This window comes from Triticum aestivum, chromosome 5A, assembly GCF_018294505.1.
Source record: "Triticum aestivum cultivar Chinese Spring chromosome 5A, IWGSC CS RefSeq v2.1, whole genome shotgun sequence".
NCBI lineage: Eukaryota > Viridiplantae > Streptophyta > Magnoliopsida > Poales > Poaceae > Triticum > Triticum aestivum.
In genome coordinates this window covers 569,067,266-569,074,548 of record NC_057806.1, presented here as the reverse complement: position 1 = coordinate 569,074,548, position 7,283 = coordinate 569,067,266, and the positions used below count along the sequence as shown (strand labels likewise).

At 40.1% G+C, this 7,283-nt stretch overlaps 1 long non-coding RNA gene across 2 annotated transcripts; it reads left to right on the top strand.

The window, feature by feature from the left end:
• Positions 1 to 657: 657 nt before the first annotated feature.
• Positions 658 to 5,664, top strand: LOC123107744 (uncharacterized). 2 transcript variants are annotated; one of them, XR_006451741.1, is made up of 10 exons: positions 658 to 1,124; positions 1,223 to 1,315; positions 1,442 to 1,568; positions 1,925 to 2,017; positions 2,119 to 2,329; positions 2,938 to 3,016; positions 3,114 to 3,367; positions 3,970 to 4,074; positions 4,195 to 4,254; positions 4,811 to 5,664. It is a non-coding gene; the product is annotated as an uncharacterized lncRNA (long non-coding RNA). The 2 variants fall into 2 exon arrangements; XR_006451740.1 differs by having other exon boundaries at positions 3,970 to 4,098.
• The last annotated feature ends 1,619 nt before the right edge of the window (positions 5,665 to 7,283 follow it).

Genomic DNA, 7,283 nt, shown 5'->3' with positions numbered 1-7,283 from the left:
AATCGGGAGCTACGAGGAGGCTGGGGCGGCGTGATGCACGGGAGGCTGCACCCCGCCTCCATCTCTACACGTGCAGCGGCGACCCCGGGAGGAGCTCGAGCCACAGTGGTGGTCCACATCGCCGTCGACGACAGGAGGAGTATGGGTCGCAGAGACGGCTGGCTCCGTCTGGCTTTCGCGCTGCCGTCCATCCACTCGAGAGATCAGTCCCCGCGTCCTCGCCTACATCCTCTCAGGCACGCTCTCTCCTTCGTCCTCTCACGCACGCCCTTGTGGCCGGATATTTGGTAATTTGTTTTCTGAGCATAAATAGATATTGTGCCCCCACATGTTTCCAGTTTCTCTCGGCTTCCCTAATCCCAAAGGTAATAATATGATTTATTTATGTTGTTTGCCCAAATTCAGAAGTGAAGCATATTTGCCTGTTGTTTGTCCTGTAAATTCTAAGCTTTCTAGGCGTACATGTACATGTGTATTTGTTAGGTGCTAATATGAGTTCCTTATGTTGTTTGCCCAGATTGAGCAGCCGAGCGTTCGCCTGGTTGCAGCTCGACTTCAGGTCCCTTCTCTTCTTACTGATTTATTCCTCCCCTTCTCTTCCAGTCCCCTACTCACAGAGCTTCTCATTTTGTTTGTGTAGATTTTGTTTTTCTATGTCTACAAGTTGTTTGATGAAAATCCAAAAAGGCTGACATGGGAGAATTAATCCATGTAAGTCATGTGATTTTATTTTTCTATTATTTAGTTCCAGTCAAAGATAATAAGTTGAGTAGTCCCATTAAATTTTTGCAATTTAGGTATTGAAGGAGCTCAGGATGCTTTTATTTCTATTTACATCATGGACTTTATTATAGAACAACCACAGTGAAGAAGATTATCTCATTTCTTTTGGATGATTTGGTTTAGTTGGCTATTACGCAAGTCGGAATGAATTAACAAGTACAGAAATGAATATCTGCAGCTCCTTCCTAAATGCTTCCCAAATACAAATGGTCTCAGGAAAAAGGCAAATATGCAATAATTTTGTGCTGGTTCAAATTAGGTAAAGTGGGTAACTACTAAACCAGAGGCTGTTGCATGCCATTTTTGTTCATCGGCCTGGCATGATTTGGATTGTTGTAGAGGTAGGTTTCATCACCTCATGGAATATATAATTTCAGCTTCATTTGCGTGCACCATTAGCATGATGAAATTTTCAAATTTCTCATTTTCTTGGTCATAGGTCGGTGTGAATGAAGAGCTAGCTTGGGAAGACGCAGTCGATTATTATTGCCTATTTCTCTATTGAAAGGTGTTGCTTCTTTCATCTTGACAGGTACATGTGTGTATTATGGATACCTTTATTGTGATGTTTCTTCTTTGTCACAGAGACTTTGACATTGTTATACATATTAGTCTTTTCTCATTTCACTTCACTTTACTATTTCACTTCACTTTGCAGATTATATAACATGCTTGCACCTCAACAACAGTCGACATCTGCTGGACCTGCCAGTTCTCAGGTGGAAGGTGGTGACCAGCAACGCGCACGTGGACGATGGTTGGGATGTGCTATTACCCGTGCACAGGTACCAACTTCTGCACCATCTTTTTCTCCCTAAAATCCCTTGCCTCCCCACCCTTGCTTTGGGTTTGTTATTAATTTTGTTCTTTGAAGAGAGAATGAAAGCATCATTGAAATTGCAGAGGCATGTTACTCACTTCTAAACCATCTCTTTATTCATGGGTAAAATATACCTTCAGAAACAGCAGATTCTTACAAAATCAGGTGTGGTTAGCTTTAAAGAATAGCAAAGAACAAAATGATCATGGGCTGATTTTATTTTTATTCTCTATGGTTTTACTGGTTATCTTCATTGCCGAATATCGATTTCCATTTGTATTAGTTTAACGAACTAATCTTGTTGCTGGCTAACTTTTGTAGGACTCCCTATTATCTATTATGGGAATGGTTATTTGCCTGCTCTTACAGATAAAGCACCTGATTTGAATTATCTACGAGATAAAGTTATGCAAGGTATTTGCATTGAGAAAGCTGTGGCATTTGCATATTTACCATACACAATATAGGTAGAATAGTGTTTGGAATGATAACTGCGGCTTACTTGGTCTTTCCAGCTTCGGCATGCTGGGAGTCCCCACTCTCATGTTGTTGGAGCTGTGACATACATGTGGCGGGTATCCTCAATAGGGAGCAGCAAATTGGAGGCCAAAGAAGCAAATTTGTCCAATTCTGAAACTAAATTTTGTGAAGGAGGCCGAAGTTCATTACAACGCCAATAGGATTGGTGAAGGTCTGGATGCAATAAGAATTGCATGTGGTAAACAGGTGCTTCCTCTCTATCTGTACAATCAGAGTTCTCGCTTTTCTTTGTGTGCTCTTTGTTTATCCTTTTTGTTGTGTTTATGTTGCTTACATTCAGTTGACTTCAAGTAAACCTGTCCATTTATTTTTATTCAGAGAGTTCAGATGTCCAGCGTTTATAGCATACGCATCAGTTCTGGGGTTTAAGACTAACAATAGTAGAATAACTCTTGCCATATCTCATGATTCATATGTGAGTCTCCCTGTCCAAGTATAACCATGAGTTGACAGGCTATTATTAAGAAGAAGATATAAATCAGTTTTGTTGTTTCATCGTTAAAATATTATTAGTAATTTAGCAAAGTCAGTTCTGTTGTTTCATGATTCTAACATAAAGTTAGTAGTTTGACAGTTCGTAAATTCTACCGAGGGACACCCATCTACTTAATAAGAGTATCTTGACGCTCCACATTATCTGAAAGGAAAAACTTATCAGCTGTTGGTTTGCTTAGTTTATCTTATGCAACTCAGGGCTTACTTATTTAAGACAATTATAAAAAACTAATTTCTTCCATGTAGTAACGCTAACCATACTCTTTTATCACCATTCAATGTGTGGCCTCACATTGCAGATGCAAGATTCCAGTGTTCTGAAGTCATGGGATGCAAGGCTATCCAATCTCTTAACAGTATATTGCACCCAGTTAGCAAGTAAGTTCTTTCTCTTTCTTTTTTATTTCTTGTTTGCATTCAGAATAATTATCTCTAGGCATACTGACCTACATTTTTCTAACGTGTGCTTCTCAAGGATGATCTACATTTGGAACAAACTCTTGGAGGGGGAGACTTGGTTTCAACTGTTGATGAGGCACTATCTGAGGAGAGACAGTAGATAAATGCAAATGTCCCCCAGCGCCAGAGGAGATCCTTTCTATGGAGAAACACCATATACGTACATATTTTTTACCTGGATTCTGGAAACGACCAAGGATAAGCAACTCAAGCGAAAGATTGCTTTGGTCGATCCTGCCGTGTTATTCTTCTCAAACATGCTAAAGAAAGGTTCGTATGATTGGTAGTCGACTAACTTATATAACATGCACACATTACTCTGTTTTTCTAATTAGTGTATGTGGATGCATACAAATAGTTTAGTAGCAATTGCTATTCTCTACTTCTTTAGTGAGTATATGAGGACGTGTAATAGTTCTCTGCTTTTCATGGATATATGTTGAAGCATGGAAAATGTATATGGTGTGTTTCATTTCTGCTCATCCTAATTTAACCAAACCATCCCCATGCATTTGAGGTTGTTGTGCCTGTCAGGTCTGGACATGTCCTTATTAATTTGTACTAAATCACTAAACTAAACTTTATAAATAAAATAGCCTCCTCCTTTCCAACAACTTATTTATTATTAGAGCAAGCAACGATGTGTTATCATGCTCGCTTTCTTGTGAGCAGTACTTTAGTTTAGATTGACATATACTCTTAGGTATATATCATCTTTGCCTACCTCTTGCCTATTTCGCATAGATAGATGGTTTGCTTTGGCCGGAGAGGGATTAGATAAGGCCTATGAGTCCTAAGTAAGCGTGATAAGCAAGCAGTACACTTCTATTTACTATTAAGCGGCAACTGAATTTGTAATAATGGTGTTTCAGGGATGATACAATCAATCCAACTGTTACCTTTGGTGTGCTTTTTGGATGGACTAATCTCAAGATGCTGGCTAGCTTGCACCGGCATCATACAGTCTAGAAGAAAAAGTAAGGATTACAGGGAAAATAAAGGTGCAATGTGCCCAATATTTTTTACTTTTTGGCAAAGTTTTGGTTCTTGTGCAAGAAAGTAACACCATTATTATACCTACTGGTCCTTTTTCCTAGGCAATTCGCCAGCCGGAGTGCTGCCAACTAATACATTTTTGTACTTCCTCTGTTACAGAGGTAAAAATACTACTGCTTTTCGAAAGCTTTTTTTGTTGCATGTTTCCCTTTCTTAATCTTCTATTTGTTCAAATTTACATACCCGAGCTTATAATCATTATTGCACAATGAATCTCACCATTCTATCGTTTCCTGAAAAATTATACTCACATAGTTCTATTTTTCTTATTGGCGATCTTCTGTTTGGCCTTCACTTGGTGTGCATATAGCATGGGATATTATAGGCTTATTTTTTTCTATTTGTTCATGCACTAATGCATAAATCTTTTGGTTATATTCTTATTATTTAATCTAGAGCTATGCAATGACAACCATGGTTTAGTGTTCAGGTTAGTGCCATGTAGAGTGAAGAACCCTTGGCATCTTATCTAAATTCTTCAATCATATATTATGTGTGCCCAGTTAAAGTTAAGTACCTTATAACAGTACCTTAATTAGCCTCTTCTGACTATTGATTGTTTGAACTATTGTAGTAGGACTCAGACTTTCAAAGTTATTAGGCATGTGGACATGTCTTTATTTTAGTTTGTACAATTTTGTGTTCTTTTGGCTTCAGGTTGCTCCTGCAGAGAAAGCACAGTAAACTCAAATGATTTAATTAGAAAATACTCTTCAGCATCTGGAACATCTAAAGGCCATCACTCAACTAAGTATCTTATAAAATATACCCAGCTGGATGATTGGAGTAGTCCCAGCCACTAATTAGTGCTCCTGTGTTGAATCACTCAGCTAAGTATCAACACTGCCCTCGAGACTTGACTATTAGCATAGTAGCAAAAAGCTCAGACAGAAAAAATCTACGGATTCATCAAACACCGAAGGAGGTTAGTTCTCACCTGAGTGGCAACGGCGGCTGCCATGGTCTTGCTAGAGCATCTCTTGGCGTGAAAAGTTACCAGCTTCAGGGAGTGCTGGCACAGCCAAAACTGACGCCACCTACGGCTGGGAGCGACAGGGCAACTGAGGATTTGGCTCGCCGGTACAAGCAACCGCGGCACCATTTGCCAGTTCTGTGGCTCCAAGCTACAGCCGTAGCTGCCGGGCCACCAAGACGATGCAGATGGAGCTGCAACGCCTCTGAACTGCAGCAGGAGCCGCTCTGCTGCCAAGCTGCAGCCCAAAGTGGCGTCACCGGGCACCACCAGGTGCTTTCTCACTTCAGTACGAGTAGAATGGGAAAGGAACGGGACGAAGACAATGAACTGGTGGATGGAACAAGACCAACAGTCAACCACGTGGTGACCTCTGGCGTTACGTTGTGACGCGTGTGTATAGGTGTCGAGAGTGTGTGGTTCTTTGTCCCAATGGCACAATTGTAAATTTGTTTATCTTGGTAATTTACACTGCATGTACTGGTATGATCTGTACCGTTCCGTGCAATCTATTCCTACTCATCTTGACTTCCTTTTAGCCTGTACCATATAATAATTATAATAATAGGATATAAGTATCTATTAAGTTAATTTTAAATCTGTCGCTTTTTGCGCCATGGGCATGCTGCTACTGGTGTAAAAACAGTTTTATCAAAAGAACTAAAGTAGTAGCTAATCCAAGCATTGAAGAATTGATGCAGAGGTTACGCTATATTACACAAGATAGTTTCTGATGCCCTTCAGTCTACATGTCCTAACCAACAGCAGCCACCTTTTGTTTCGTATCAATCGATCCAGTATCTTTGCCTTTTTGACGTTGCTCCGAGCAAGATATCTATAGCCTTTAGATTTCCATTCGTGTATGATACTGCATGTACACTTTAGACCTCTTTTTTCGCGAAATCATTTTAAACCAGGGGAGGCATTTTGGCTCCCGGGTGCAAGGGTGCATTTGCACCCGGATGAATAGTACCCCGAGAAGACAATTTAAATATTTTCAAAAAATTCTGAAAATATTTGCAGATGATCATGTTGGTGTAGCAAACATGCTTGACAAATTTCATGCGGAACGGAACAACAGTGTTTCGTCGGTGAAAAAAACAAAATTTGGGTGACATTTGGTCTTTGATTTGTGTTTTTGCGCAGGCCAAAATGCTTAACTTTTCTGTCTCAAAATTTGCAGGTAGCATTTGTATGTGACAAAGATAAAAAAAAAATTCTCAATTTTTTTGACATTTGAAAAAAAATCAAAAATGGCCCCGGGTGCAAATGCACCCGGGAGCCAAATTGACTTTCCGCTTAGACCTCATCACTGTCTCAAAACAAGTTTGTGATCACTTGTTCTATATATGTAATCAACTGCCTTTTTAGTAATATTTTCAGAAGACTATTTATATATGTTTACACTGGTTAGAGAAATCATGACATTGCTAGCAACAATTTTTTATTTCCATATGTTTTAATCTGTCTCTAGATATTTTTATGTGTACTTTTTCAATACTTGGCTTGTTCTCGTCCTTTGCGACATTGGTTGGATGGTTAGAGGGGGATACGGTGACCCCCCTCACCACCGACGACCAAGTGATCGCCGGTGGAGGGGGGCGCCGATAGACGGTGCCTGAAGGATTGGCTCTCTTGGCGACGGCTAGGGTTTCTGGTTGCTTGCCTCAGAGGAAAGCTAGGCTTAGTTCACAGGCACGAAAAATGTCAATCTTTCCAAAAAAATCACGATCGATTCCTTTGAGCTGGTGATTCCGGCGCCCGTGCGAGTACATGTGTGACACCCCCGATTTAAAAGGTCTTCTGTTTGTTTATGTTGTCCTCTATTTGATGTTGCAAACTCTTACCATGATATGCTTATCTATTCACCATAGACGAACCACTGTGTCGCAAGCACAATAAGCCATACGAGTATACTCAATCCGAAAGTTCAAAGTCAAGAAAATCAATCTAAAGCCAGGAAAGTACATTCTCCGTGGTAAGGGCTACATTACTCTTCTCATTCCAACAACTCTCACAACAACTGCTAAAAGATATAGCTTTATACAATTTAACATAGGTGAGCCTTGCATCCACTACTTAGATGAGTTTAGTCCCCACATTGTGTGGGGCACCACAGTTAAGCTCTACAACCATAATGTTTGCAGATTGTGAAAG